The 15,792-nt window shown below is 38.3% G+C and overlaps 1 long non-coding RNA gene across 1 annotated transcript in view; it reads right to left on the reverse strand.

Annotated features, from left to right (window-relative positions):
• Positions 1–15,792, reverse strand: part of LOC123381567 — a 171,782-nt gene that overhangs the window by 65,774 nt on the left and 90,216 nt on the right. The window contains exon 3 of the long non-coding RNA XR_006588714.1: positions 2,138–2,253. This is a non-coding gene — a long non-coding RNA (uncharacterized LOC123381567). The remainder of the gene's footprint in view (positions 1–2,137; positions 2,254–15,792) is intronic.

Consider the following 15,792-nt stretch of genomic DNA (forward strand, 5'->3'; position numbering starts at 1 on the left):
GTAGGGGAGACTCTTCCTCTTGCAGTGTTCCTCAAGCACCTCTACATGAGTTTGGCATCATGCCCATTTAAAGCAGAAGTTTGGAGTTCTCTTAGAAGCTGAAGGGTATCCATGTGAATTGACAACTGTTAGTCTCTTTAGTACATATTAAATGTAACTCTATACGCGAAACAATCCATTTGCTTTTCAACATATTCTTTTATTTGACTTATATTCAGAAAATTTCTGCCTGCCCATCAAAAGTTAAATTATTTAAGCAGAGGACCCCACTGCTTATCACAGAACATATACTGAAGAGTACATTCAGAGCAGAGAGGCAGTAAATCGATACTTGACACATGGCCACATGGGATTACAATGCTGAATAAAACAGGATTTTGGATTAGACTTTGTGGTTGAGGACAATCCTGAGCAGGCTTTAGGGTAAACAGCTATCCCTATGCGTTGCTACATTTTTTACTACTGTGAAGAAAAGGCAAAGCAAATGAAAATAGTATCAATATAAAGAAATATTTCTTAGAAGGACTTTTTGTTTTTAATTCTAGAAAGTTATTATAATCTTTGAAGCTAAGATGTTTTAAAAAGATCTCTTATTTTTTTTCTCTGTTTTAGATAACTTTCTAAATCATGTTAAAAAACATTTCTTGCTCTGGGAGAAAAAATTAGTTTTTCTTATACTAAATTTCCATCTTGCCCAAAGGGCATACCGCTGATTAGATTTTAACCAGGATAGGCCTATATTCTCCCTGGGTGAATCTTGTACTTCTCTCCACTCCCACATCCTAAATCTAGGACTACTTTTTAATCTTTGGGTTTTATCCGATTTTAAGATGTAAAAGTAAAAATGTTACTTTAAAACTGTTCAGAGATTTGGTTGTTTAGATGTATCTTTTGGGGGTATGGAAATCAGGCTTTCACACATTTCTGAGAAAGGTAGTAGTTCCAGGCTTATTAAACAAGTCACTTGAAGACAGTCGGGTTTATAATCAGACTTCAAGTCTGAGCAAAGGCCTTGCTATTTTTAGGGTCCTTCACTCCATTTCAGTGACAGAGATGGAAGCTGAGGGAGGTGCTGTAGGAGGATAGGAGCTGCTCTATGCAGAGGTGAACTCCCAGAAGCCTGAAACAACTCAAGCAATTTTGTATAAATACAAGGACATGTCTGGAAGCAGGCTACGGAGCTATTTATTTCCAATTCAGGCACAGATCTTATATCTTGAAGCATGAGTTCTTTTTTTTTTCTGGTATATGTTAGGAATGATTTACAAGTGTTAGGCATGATATAACGTTGTTAATAAAGTCAAGCGCCTTCTTGAGCCGTCGTTCACATTTCCATGTTCTCCGGATGTTGTTCCAACAAAGAGATGCAGGTAGTTTTTTTGCCAGGCCAGAAATATTGAGGCTTATTAATAAAGCTGAAGGCTTATATCCCTGAAAACTCCAGAGCTCAAATTGGATTAAGTCTTGATGATGTCATATATGTGCAATTAAAAATAAATTGGAACCATGATATATGGGACAGATAGATTCAGACCTTTCCAATTCAAGAAGAAGTCAATGCAGACAGAAGGTTTTTTGGGACTCATTTATGTTTGGATCGCAGTGCCATTAGAATCCAACAGTATAGGAATAGCACACCGGTATACATTTAACTCACCTCACTCCTGATTTTGTAACTTGGAATTTTCATTCTTGAGTGGATGTTTGCAAATCCTCATTTCCTCATAAGGCTAAACGGTGGTTTTGTGAGAAAAACTTTTCTTCCTAGAATCTTGCTCAAATGTTCTAGCCCTGATCTTTTGCCTTATGACTGACTGATTCTCTGCCCACAGTTCACTTCATTTTAATGGTCAAGCTGGAGTTGCCTGCATTTCTCCCAGACAGCCATACCCCCAAGTGCCTCAGCCGATAGCCCAATAGCCTGAATGCTCCCAGACATCAGGGGCCACTCTATTTTGGTCCTAGATTCAAGGGAATGAGTGGCAATAAATGAATTTTTTTTCACTGGTCCATTATCAAGGCGTAAGCTGCCCTTTCCCATTATTTCAAACCTCAGGAGGAAAAAAAAGCTTTCTATTTCAAAAGAGAAAAGGAATAGGTAGAGAATAGAGAGTGCAGATAAAAGAGAATTACTAACCTCAGGCTTCTGAGATTTGACCTCCTCTTCAGCTGTTGCTTCAATAGCCGGTTACATTGTTAGAGCCATCTCTCCTTGAAGATGAATCCACTATTCAAGGGCGTGTTGCTCGGTATCTAGCAAAACACCAAGGACAGGACAGGCATGGAACAAATTCAGAAACACACTGGTGCTAGTGTTCATTAAATTACATATATTTGCTTCTAAAGTTTTGCTTTTGATCCCAGAGTAAAAAGAGTTGTCTAATAGCTCCCCAAAGTGTATGATGTGGATGATGGCTCAGTCCCTAAGAGCCAGGTAAATTAGTTTTGGTCGATGTACTGCCATAAAGCTCATGATAGATATCAGAAACATCTTCACATCATATTTTGGGGGAAGGTCGTGGTGTTTGCTAAAGAGCCTCCCCTGTATTTTCTGAAAGTAAAATACTTTGGAGTTCTCTTAGAAGCTGAAGGGTATCCATGTGGATTGCAACTGTTAGTCTCCTTGGTACATATCTGAATGTAATTCTATATGGGAAACAATCCATTTTCTTTTCAACATATTCTTTTATTTGACTGATAGTCAGAAAATTTCTGCCTGTCCATCAAAAGTTAAATACAGATTTGTAAATAGTGTGTGTTTAGCATTTTCCTGTAAGTTATAGCAGAACGGCAAAATGCCTTTTCTTTCTAAAGACTCTTGCAAATTTATTAAACAAAAAATTGATACAGGGATATAGTAAAAAATAATAGCCAAATGATAGCCATTCACAATTAGCAACCTCGAGTTTCAGTGGGATGTGACATGTCAGCAGAATCTCCAGAGGCCCCATTAGTCAGTGTTGACATGAAGTCAATGATTCTTTCCCCACACCCTCAAGTATACTTGCGTTATCTCTCAAAAATGACTTTCCCTGTATTGTTTAGGAATATGCTTACATTTCTTCCCTCTGAAGATTGTATGTTAATATTTTTTCCTCCCCTCTAACATTGGTCCATCTCTAGACTTCCTATCAAAGCTTCCTAGAAAAGTGAATGCTGAGCTACGTTCATTTTATCCCTGTTATTTTAAAAAATTTCCTATAAATGTTGCGATGTTATATTTGATACATATATAAGAATATATGAGACCTATATGCAAGTTACAAACCCATCAACTATGTAAGAAGCAGAATGTTATCAATATCATTCTATTTTCTAAAGTATATACTTTACTTTGACTTTCATTGTAAGGTGACCATTATTCAGGATTCTGTTTGACATTCTTTGGTTTTTTTATTATATGCATACATTCATACATACATGTTATAGACATACATAAATATGATGTGTTTAGTTTAATTTATTTCTTAATATTTTTAATGTTTATTTAATTTTGAAGGAGAGAGAGAAACAGAGTCTGAGCAGGGGAGGGGCAGAGAGAGAGGGAGACACAGAATCTGAAATGGGCTCCAGGCTCTGAGCTGTCAGCACAGAGCCCAACGTGGGGCTTGAACTCACAAATCACGAGATCATGACCTGAAGTCGGATGCTTAACTGACTGAGTCACCTGGGAGCCCTTAGTTCTTACTTTTACAAAAAGATTATATACTATGCACAATCTTCTGAGACTTGCTTCTGTGACTGAGATTCATCCATGATGTTGCATATGACTATATTCTATTTTGTTGCTGAATATAGCAGGTTTTATACCTATTCTTCTGCCAATGGACATTTGAGTTGTTTCCATTTTTTTTCCTCCAGATTAACACCACTACTATGTACATTCTACATATAGAAATTTTGTCTATGATATAAACCTAGGAATGAATGGCCTGATTTTAACTCACTTATTAGCTTACTACTATTCCCCCCCAACTCCTCCCCCCCGGCCAAAGCTGATCCCACTAAAGTTGGTAGTGAGTTTCTAATTACAATATGTTGTGAACATTTTTCTGCATTCCTTATTATTGATATATTATTTACCCTCACTCTTCCTCTTGATATTCTCTCTCCTGTCTTGTCTTTGATGCCATTTGTTCTTGATTCTTCTCTGGTCTCTCGGCTGTTTGTTTCAGGAATCTTAAAAGGCCTCTCAATTTAGAGAACTGTTTAATGGTTGGCATCTATTATGGTTATTTATTGTATAATAAACTACTTCAAAAATGGAATGGCATATATATCCATATCCATTATATATAATATAATAAATATATAATATATAAATACATAAAATATATTTTTATTATATGATATACATGTATGTAGTTGAGTGTGTGTGTGTTGGGGTCAAAAATTCAGGCAGTACTTGGCTGGGCAATTTTTCTGTAGCACATTGATTGGTGTCACTTGGGTAGCTGGTTGGGTCTGATAGTCCCACTTTTTTCACTCAAATACCTGACACCTTGGTGGGGACAGTGGAAGACTGACTCCGCTGGACCTCTCCTTCAGGGCCTCTCCCTGTCATCTCTCCAGCAAAGGGATGGACTTCTTAAATGGCAGTCAGGGTTTAAAGAGACTAAGGTATAACCTGCCAATCAGTGGCGGTTAATTTTATGTGTCGGCCCGACTGGGCTAAGGGATCCCCAGATATCTGGTGAAACATTATTTCTGGGCCTTGAGGGTGTTTGAGGGTGTTTCTGGAAGAGATGAGCATTTGAATCCGGAGACTGAGTGAAGAAGATCTGCCCACACAGCGCAGGTGAGTATCCTCCAATGTGCTTAGGGCCAGGATAGAACAAAAACCCAAAGGAAGGGTAAATTTACTCGGTGGGGCATCCGTCTTCTCCTGTCCCCAGATACTAGTGCTTCTCATTCTCAGGCCTTCATACTCAGACTGGGACTTACAACATTGGCTCCTCTGGTTCTCAGGCCTTGGGTCTGCATTGGAGCTACACCACTGGATATCCTGGGCCTCCATCTTGCAGATGGCAGACGGGGACTTCTCAGTCTCCATAATAGTGTGAGCCAATTCCTCATCATAAATCTCTTTACATTTTTGCATCTTATTGTTTCTATTTCTCTGAAGAAACCTGACTAATACGCCATCCACTTAAAGATTAGGCCAGGAATTGGCTTTGTGTTACTTCTCTGGTACTCTATTGGTCAAAACTACCTAATGGGTAAAATATGTTTTCTCATTATTGCTTTAATTTATACGTTCTATTATTGTGAGCTTCCTTTAATGTGCCTATTTACTATTTGCTTTCCTTCTTCAGACACTTGGCTGTTTTAATAATTTATTTTTTGATTGGGTGTTTTTCTTAAATACTCTGTGCGGTATCTTTTCCTATTACGGACATTAATTCCTTGCCTATTACAAGTTTTACAAATATTTTCTCCCTACTTGCAATAACTTTCACTTGCTTTATGGTATATTTTGATATACAGAATATAAAAAAATAGTGTAGTCAAATTTGTTCATTTTCCTCCTTTATAGCTTTTGAGTTTGCTGCCTTGTTTAGGAAGAATTATCTAAAGATTTGTGGCAATACAGTTTGCTAATAGCAGTACAAAATAAACACACCTTCCATAATGTTCTGTAAAGTAAATAAAATAATCATAAACATGTCACCATATTGGATTCAGTTTAGAATAGCTCTATTATAATGATATATGGGCACTAACTTGAAGGATTGATTAGCACAACAAGAAGCACAAGCCTTTATATGAACAGAGCTTTGAAAGAGATATTGTTATTTCCTGGGACTTTATTTAAGCCAGATTCCTGGCAGCCGTGTGTCTTTTCCCCTGTGTTTAGGTGATGTGTAGCCAAGAGGAAAAGTCCATCCCCACCCTTCTCGGCTCATTTAATGGAGGCAGATACTTTTCTCCAGCACTATGGGAGCAGTGATATTTGTGCAGAGAGGTCCATTCAAAGGCCTGTGTTCCCTCCTCCTCTGTCCTAACTCCACACTAACTTTGGATATTCTCGATTTCGTCCTTATTGCAGTCTACCCTTCCCCCAGTTGCCTGTTTCAGGTCAGCAGCTGGAGCCTTTTGTTTGTGCTACTGCTGAGCTTATACCTTGGGCTAGAATCAGTCTTTCTGTCTCTAGGCTGTAGCCCCTGTAAGTGGTGGTCCCTGCTGGTAGCCCAAGGTTTTGGCTTTCTTCAAGTTCACTCTGATCTACTGCCCTTTATCTGAGGGAGCACAAAAAGTGAATGGGAGGCCAGTTTAGAGTTACTGACAAATGCAATTACCTATGGTTACCTCTTCTTCTGTTAAAAAACTAGACTAGTTCTCAGGAGTCTGAAATGGAGACTAATTCACTGGGAAGGGATGCTGAAGCGATTTTCTTTTACAAAACTCTCTTTGTGGTCATGACCAACTGAACATGTTCACTGACTATCCCTTTCCTGCAACCTCTCACGTGTCTGGGACACAAGATGATTTTTTTTTTCTCTTTTAAGGAGTATCAGTGAGGCCAGCTATACAGAGTCCTCCGGGTATGATGGCAGGAGTCAAGTCAACCTGGGACCCAGTCTCAGCTCTGCCACTTATGAAGTCAGGTCATTTAACTTATTTTAATGCCTGGGAAATATTAACATAAATCTTATCTTGCAGGACTGTCATCAGAATTATTGATAATGTATGAAAATCATCTAGAACAGGTCTTGATCCACTGTCAAATGCTCAATAAAATGGCAAGTTTAATGTACTGTATTTCTTTAGAGTATCTTCATCTGTATATAGGGACCTGGCTATACTTGATAGTTTTTGTCAAAGGCTCTGCCCAATGAAAAGAGACCTCTAGTATACATCAGCACCATCTCAGGATTCCCAGAGAGGAAATATGTCCAAAAAGTTTCAAACAGTGTTTTAGGGCTACATTAATTTTTACACTCTGCATTCCATATTCTTCTCATTGGTCTGTATCTATCTATCTATCTATCTATCTATCTATCTATCTATCTATCTATCTATATCTAGCATCTATAAAAATATATGTGCTTTAAATTAACAAAGATAAATTAATTTTAATTTATTCCACCATATAAATTGTACATTTGCCTGCATTAGACATCAGAAAAATGAGTTTCCAGGATTTTGAAGACTACCTTCTGATTCAATTACTGATTTATGGGTGAGATTTTAGGAGAGGGAGAAATAATCACTTGAACTTTAAAAGTCTAGGCCCTCATCTTTTGGGCTTGAAATTCCCAATCAAATTTTGATACAGAATCCTTTTCCCAAAGAGTATTAGACCAAATGTGAAGAGAGAAAAATTTTCAAGAGGTAATTTATTAAAAATTATATAACATAGCTCATTTCCTTGTAAGATGCTTATGTCCCTTTGTCCAAGATCACTTCCCAAATGTTGCTCCCCAAAAGTTCAGAAGTCAAATAAACAATATTCTTTCTATCTCTTGTCTGAGCCCTCCACAGAAGAATGCCTCGACTCTCTCTCTATTCTTCTGAGGAAACACCTCTAGAATGTTACAGCAAAGATACTCTGCTAGTTTCCCGTTATCCTTACGCTTTGGCCTCTACAAGGCTGATCATTTTATTTTAATTGCTTGATCCTTAACTGTAATTAGTACTACCAGCTGTGCCCTCTCCCGGGCTTTCTTGCCACAGTGAAGCCCATATGAACACTAATTAGAGATACTGGGATTGATCACATTATCTCTTACATAGTTTCTGCCATTGACACGATCAGTTGTTGCATATAAATGTCCCATTACACACAAGTAGAGAGAGAGGGCTGATGAATATGGCTCGCTCTGCTCTCTGTTGTTATAGGATACAAATTCCTGGACTGAATAATCTGACAAGTCCTAACATGCTCAGCAAAGAACATGACCTGGGACTGATGTGTCTCATTTTACATTTCCTAGCATTTATGCATAGTTGATGCCATTATTTTCTCCCAATGTTGCATGAATGTCACATATCCTTACTAATTGTTAAATTGCTTAGGATCACACTGCAGTTTTTTTCTTGGGGGGGGGGTTCCCAATCTTCAGGGTGACTCGATGTTTAAACTGGAAGGTTTTCTAATAGGTTAACAGGGAAATAATGTAAAAAAAGCCTCATAATTCTAAATTGTTTTTGATTATTGTTTGGCCATTCTCATTTCTAAGTTTACCTTTTATAATTCCTTACTTCTATTTCCAAAGGTTTCTTTTGTTCTGATCCTAACTTTTAAGTTTGTAATTGTCGGAGGAGGTAATATAGAGACGATGTGACCACTGGCTGACCTGTGACCTGGATCTGGGAGGCTCCTCACAGCCTCCCCTGTCCTTGGAATGTATGTTCTACCCACTGTTCCCACAGTGGGAGCCGTTTTCAAGAAGGCAGCCTTGAGAGAGCAATGTGCTGTTGGGACCATATGGACTAGGTATGTGACTGAAACCCATTAAGCCTCTATGTAAACTTTTAAGTTTCTGGTGGTGCAGAGATCTATTCATCTTGTGGCTGCCTAAGATATGCCTCATAAGTAAGTTCTCCTGCTTTTTAAACTGGCTACCTACCAATCTGGAGTGACCTGCCTCTTTCTTGACTCTTCCCTTGCCCTCCATGTATAGGGGTCAGTTGGCAAACCAACAGTGAGTGACCGATTTTGTCTAGTAAGTAATATGTCTAAGGCAGGCTCCTCCTCTGAGTACATATATTAACGGTTTTTTAGTTTTAGCCCTTTCTCACTGTTGTCAGAAGACATAGTCCTTATTTTTGCTCATTTGGAATTTACCCAGATTTTCCTTGTGGTTTAACATATTATAATTTTTATATGTGTCTCATGTTTAATTGAAAAAAAGAGCATATTTTCCCTGCAGTTTATATATATATTCTTTTTTTAATGTTTACTTATTTTGAGGGTGGGGGAGGGGCAGAGAGCGAGGGAGACAGAGGATCCAAAATGGGCTCCATGCTGATAGCCGAGAGTCCTAGGTGGGGCTCTAACTCACAGACCATGAGATCCAGTTGCCCCTAGATATTTTATATTAGCTACATAAACCTTATTAATTATATTTATCTATTTAATCTACCAAAAGTTAACATTTCCACTATAGTTATGCCTCTCTTTTGTATAGCACATTTCATTTTTTAACTTTCAAAAATGTTCTCTTTTCTTTTTCTTTTTTTATTTGGGGGTGGGGAGAATCTTAAGCAAGCTTCATGCTCAGTATGGAGCCCAATGTGGGGCTTAATCCCATGACCCTGGAATCATGAGCTGAGCTGAATTCAAGGGTCAGATGTTTAACCAACTGAGTCACCCAGGTGCCCCCATATGTTCTCTTTTTAAGTTTACTTATTTTGAGAGATGGGAGAGGAGGCTGAGGGGAAGAGAGAGAGAGGGAGAGAGAGAGAATCCCAAGCAGGCTCTACACTGTCAGCACAGAGCCCAATGCAGGGCTCAAACCCACAAATCGTGAGATCATGCCATTGTCAGATTCTTAACGGACTGAGTCACTCAGACACCCCAGCATGTGTTTTTTACAAGAAATTTTCTCATATAACTGAAGTACAGTTATCAAAATCAACAATTGTAACAGTGACACAACACTATTATCTAATTTGAAGTCCATGTCCATATTTCATCAATTGCTTCAGTAATGCCCTTTATAACCACCTTTGTCCTGGATAAGCGTGCAGTCCAGGATCACGTCTTGTACCTAGTTGTCATGTCTCTTTAGTCTCTGTTGTTCTCCATCTTAACATTTATGAAGAATACAGGCCCCTGTGTGTGTGTGTGTGTGTGTGTATGTGTGTGTGTGTTTGGGTGTTTATATTTTCTCATGATTAAATTCAGGCTATACATTTTGGCATGGATATCAGAAATGATATTTATTGTATCCTCAGTGCATCATATTCATGAGCTACGTGATATCGTCTTAATATTGGTGATGTCAGTTTTGTTTACTTGGGTAAAATGGTAATTGCCAGATTTCTCCATTGTAACTGTATTATACTTCCCTTTGTAGTTGATAAATAGTTTGTGGAGAGATTTTTTGAGACTATGTAAATACTCTGTTTCTCATCAAACCTTTCCTCACTAATTTTTCTAGACATTGATAGTTTTTTCCCTCCATTATTTCTTCTATATTTATTACTTGGCATTCTACTTCTTGCTCAATTACCTTAATTCTTTGAATAAAATATACAGAAGGGATGCTAAAGACAGAGGAATGGGGTAAAAAGGAGACACAGGACTGAAAAAAAATTGGTTTTAAAGGTTTCCCTGCTAGTCACAACTAGGTAATAAGATATAAGTGCATGCAAACTTTTCAAAATTTTGACAATCTTCACACTGGGACTATAGTTTCTTAATCTTTCCACTGAAGAAACTTGGAGCCCCATTTGACTTTTAATCTCTCCATTTATTCCCAAAGGTAAAGTGAAGTGCTGTAACAAACCAACTTCCAGATTTTAGTTGTCTCAATTAGGTGGCTTTGCATTTCTGGGAACGTGCAACGGGGTGGCATCCATGTCCCCAGGATTTACCCCACATGAGAATGGTAGCCAATTTTAATTTCTCACAATTCTTTCCAGTGTTTTGAGGTCTTGCATTTAGACCCACTATTGAACAACCTAGAAAATTCTTAGTTTGAGATTTAAGCTTCCAGCCTGCAAAGGCTGCTGATAATATTCATTGTAATGTGTCCTCTGTATATGGAGTGACTTACTTCTGCACTGGTCAAAACATGGTGGTGTAGCTCCTCCCCATGTGTACCTACCAAGTTCCAGTCTCTTGGTTTACAAAGGGTAAACTATAATAATAGAATCAACGTCCTCTATTGGCTGGAGGCTCCCATTCTAAACTATAGCAATAGAGTGTTTTCTGGTTTGTTCTTCCACAAAAAGAAAGGTATAAAGAAATTCAGGAAATAAAAGGTTAATCAAAGAGAACTGAGGCAGTAAATTATTATAAAAATGACTACAGTGCCATCATATTCCTAAAGTGACAGTGAAAACTAAATACATAAATGTCAAAATTGGGATTGATTTTATCATTCTAGTATAATTTATTTATCAGAGGCTGATCTTTATTATGCAATGATACTCAAGATGTCCTTTACTTGGCAAGACACCAGAAGATCTGTAGTTTTGATTTAGGACACTTAGGTTACATGGAAGCAAACTGCTTGTGCGTGTGTGTGTGTGTGTGTGTGTGTGTGTGTGTGTGTATGAACATGTAAGTGCTTAGGTGAAGGATGTGTACGAATGGGTACACAGAGTGATATTGCATTTAAAAGATTTTTTTAGATGTTGATTCATGCAGTAAGAACAGAAATAATATTGAACATAGCCTGTCTTAAAATGGGTCTATAAACATAATTTAATTATGTATCTTAGAACTTAAGCAGTTCCTGCTGTCATAATTAGGGTTTGGCAATTGAAACAAGGGAAATGAATCTGTGGCATAAAAATGTGGCACAAAAATACATTGGTTGTTACTATGTTTCATGAAATGGTAAAAGGGGAAAATTTGCTTTTATTGTTAAACATTATACTATAGCTATGTAGTGCTCTGAATTAAAGGCTTCATGCCTGTAGTTTTCATTGGACACCAGTAGATGGCAGATTGATTTACTTTATCATTTGGCCAGCTGTATTCTATTTCTCTTCTAGTGAAAGGGGAATTAAAAAATCTCAGATTTATCAGCTATTGAATGTTCTGTTCACAAAATATTGCATTACTCACTTTGTAAAATTTAGTTTTCACAAACAGTTTGAATATAGTGATTGAGTTCTGCTTGGAAAAATTAAAACAGATCATGTGTGTGCCTGTAAGATACCTCTTTAAACAGATCATTGTTAGGGGTATTCTTGGGGGCTAGGTTCAGCTGAAAGTTTGTTTTTTTTTTAACCAAAGAGTAATTTATATAAGTTTCCAAGCAGAGAAAATAAACGGAGTTGAAATCAACAGAATAGCTGAAGTCCAAGGCTAAGAAAAATTGGACAAGGTGTCCAAATGGAAGCTAAGTAACTAAGTATAAACAGTTAAGCAGATTGTCAGAAGTCAAGGACATTAAAGACTTGGATCTTGGCCCCTTCCCACCTTCAAAGCCAGTAATGATCTGTTAAATCTTTCTCACAGTATATCACTCTGATTCTGACCCCCTGCTTTCCTGTTTGATTTGTAAGGATCCTTGTGATAACATTGAACTCCCCTGAATAATCCAAGATAGTCTCCCCTTCTCATATCAGCTGATTAGCAACCTTAATTACTTTTATTGCATTTGAAACCTTAATACCCCTTTGCTGTGTAATGAAACATATCCCCAGGTTCTGAGAATCAGGACTTGGACATCTGTGGAGCTGTTATTCTGCCTACCATAGACGCTGATATGTTTCTCACATAGCTGGGTGGAAATGAGGATGTTTTCTTAAAATAGTGTTATAAACTGAATGCTTGTATCCCTCCAAAATTCATGTGTTAAAATTTTACTCTCTGATGTGGTGGTATTAAATGTGGGGCATTTGGGGAGTAATTAAGTCATAAGGGTGAAGCTTTCACAAATTGGATTAGTGCCCTTGTAAGAGGGACTTTAGAGAGCTCTCTAGCTGAATCCAAAACCTGGAAGAGGACTCTCACTAGAACCCAACCATGCTAACACCCTGATTTTGGACTTTGAGCCTTGACAATGGTGAGAAATGTATCTGTAGTTTATAGCTACCCAGTCTCCTGTACTTTGTTAAAGCAGCCCTAATAATTAAGACAAATAGTAAAAGTAAACCAGGTTGGATCAAATAAACATAGAATTCTGTATTTTTGTCTGGCTCATATAAACTGCAGGCTAATTATCTGCACAGTGATAACAACTAGAGGTGAGGAAGAACTGGGTTGGGATCCGAAATGTTTAAATGGCAGGCAAAAAATTTGTGTTGCTCTTTCAAGTACAAAGCATTCTTCCTTCCTTCCTCCCTCCCTCCCTCCCTCTTTCTTTCCCTTTCTTTCTTTCTTTCTTTCTTTCTTTCTTTCTTTCTTTCTTTCTTTCTTTCTTTCTTTCTTTCTTTCTTTCTTTCTTTCCCCCCTCCCTCTCTCCCTTTCTTTCTTTCTTTCTTTCTCTCTCTCTCTCTCTCTTTCTTTCTCTTTCTTTCTTTCTTTTTCTTTCTTTCTTTCTTTCTTTCTTTCTTTCTTTCTCCTTCCTTCCTTCCTTCCTTCCTTCCTTCCTTCCTTCCTTCCTTCCTTCCTTCCTTTTGAGAGAGCATAAGTGGGGAAGAGGGGCAGAGGGAGAGGCAGAGGGAGAGGGAGAGGGAGAGGGAGAGGGAGAGGGAGAGAGAGAGGGAGAGGGAGAAAGAGAGAGAGAGAGAGAGAGAGAGAGAGAGAGAGAGAGAATCCCAAGCAGGCTTGGAGTCTGACTTGGGGCTCAATCTGTGGGATCATGACCTGAGTCGAAATCAAGAGTCAGATGGTCAGCCGACTGAGCCACCCAGGCACCCCTATAATATTTCTATATCCTGGCCATATGTTTCCCTTGAAACCAAACAGATTAAGAATCATAGCTTTGCTCATAGTTTTTTTTTTTTAATATTCAAATGAAGTGAGAGGCTTTTTGTGCCATTTTGGTGTTGGCATTTAGAGCCTCAACTCTGATTTTGCTAATATATTCATTTAGATTGCTGTGTCATTCATAAAATCCTAATAGCTAAGAAATCTTATCAAGTAATATTTTTGTAAATTAATAGACAATCAAGGATTTTCTCATGGCTCATAGACTTCCTCTATTTCAGTGGTTCTCAAACCTGCCTCCACATTAAAATTATCTGGGGAGTTTTAAGAAATACTGTACATGGAGTCCACTCCATCCCAATTAAGTTAAACTCCTTGGGGGTGGGGCCTGAATTCAGTATAATCTGAAAGCTCCCCAGATATTCTCAATGTGCAGTCACAGTTAAGAACTATGCTGTCTAGTTTTCTCCCTTATTTTTCATTCTTCTCTTGTCTGCCTTTCTTTCTCTCTATTGTGGGCTTGGCTGAAAGATTACTCTTTCCATGTAATAGAGAGAGTTAATTGGAAGCCTCTGTTTTTATTGAAGCTGCCAGGCCATATTTCCTGTAGAAAACCAAACTGGCTTGTTCGTGACAGCAACTGCTTTACTTGTTTCTCTGAATCAACAGATAAATAAAGGGACAAACATATCCAAGCAGATAGCAATAGAGGTTTCTCTACAGGCACAAGGCAGTTTTAAGTTGCTCAAGTGTTTTATATTGTTGATGATAATGTTTTTAACAAAGAGATGTTGAGTTATGATTACCATAAACCACTGGCACGTTTGCCATGTTGAGTTAGAAGTACATGTGCAATGTGAGTCATTTGCATTTATCTCTTTATCACTCGAAACTGGCCAGATTTAAACTACTTAGAACTGACTTCATAACAGATTACCATTATGTACCATGCCTGGACATGAATAATGTTAAAGACGCTGTGAGGTGTCACAAAAATTAAGTACCTCTTGTGTCATGGCATCTCTGAATGCTATTTTATTTGCAGAGCTTTGTATTCTGCAAATATCTGGTAGATACTGTACAGGGACGATATGGTATTTTATTACAGACAATTCTGAATGAGTATAACATCGTATTACAGATTGGGAAGGAAAAGACATTAATGTCTTTATCTCATACGTCTGCGGCCAACAGCGTAACTGTACTTTGCCACGCCAGAAGATTTTTGTCTGTCCTTCTTTGTGTGATAATGGTTTGGGTGAGTTAAAAAATACATTTTGGGGCACCTGGGTGGCTCAGTCTTTTAAGCGTCAGAGTTCGGCTCAAGTCATGATCTCACGGTTCGTGAGTTCGAGCCTCGGGTGGGGCTCTGTGCTCACGGCTCAGAGCCTGGACCCTCCTTTGCATTCTGTGTCTCTGTCTCTCTCTGTCTCTCCCCCTCTCACTTTCTCTCCCTCTCTCTGTCTCAAAAATAAATAATAAACATTAAAAAATTTATAAAAAATGTATTTTGAATATATTATTATGCCAAATTAAACACTATATACAAATCTTCCTGGCTTAAGGCTTGTTGACTAATAAAGGGTTTCTCTTTACTATTATAGCAGAGTTACCAGAGTGAGCGCCTAAGCTGCATACTTATGATAAATCTGTCCATGTCAAGGCTTGTCCTGAGTGCTCACTGCATCAGCTGACCGAGAACTGATTTACATGTTTAACTACATAATCTTGTAGGAAGGTCACCTGACTGGATTCTGATGGGAGGTGGGCTTCCAGGACATCAAAGCTACAGTGATAGAAGGGTCTTCCCTTCATTGGAAGGTCCTCAAAGGGGGAAGGGACTCATCCTGTGGAAAGGGAAGATGGAGGTGCATAATAAGAGATGGGGCACCTGTGTCTGATACATGCTGTTCTGAGACACTGAGGTTGTCTTCCAGCTTCCACACTGGTGTCAAAAAAAATTGCACTGATAAATTTACACAGGCAAAGAAGACTTTATTTAAGACTATTGCAATAGGGAAGAAAGCCTGAACTCAACCACACTGAAACAAAAAAGGTATGAGGGTGTTAAGCACTGGGGTGAGCCGGTGGACAGGCACTGGTGGACATTAGGGGATTGGTCAATCAGTGTTGACCAATGTGTTGAGATGTGTTGAGCACACTGAGTTATTCCTGAGTTTGCAAATGTTTTTCTCTGCTATTAAACCATCTGTGTGTGCTAACTGGCACCCACCCAAGTTAGGCTCCCTTTCTCCCACAGAGACTGGAGATTTGAAGCTATCTCCTTCGACGTT

This window comes from Felis catus, chromosome D4 (assembly GCF_018350175.1).
Source record: "Felis catus isolate Fca126 chromosome D4, F.catus_Fca126_mat1.0, whole genome shotgun sequence".
NCBI classification, from domain to species: domain Eukaryota; kingdom Metazoa; phylum Chordata; class Mammalia; order Carnivora; family Felidae; genus Felis; species Felis catus.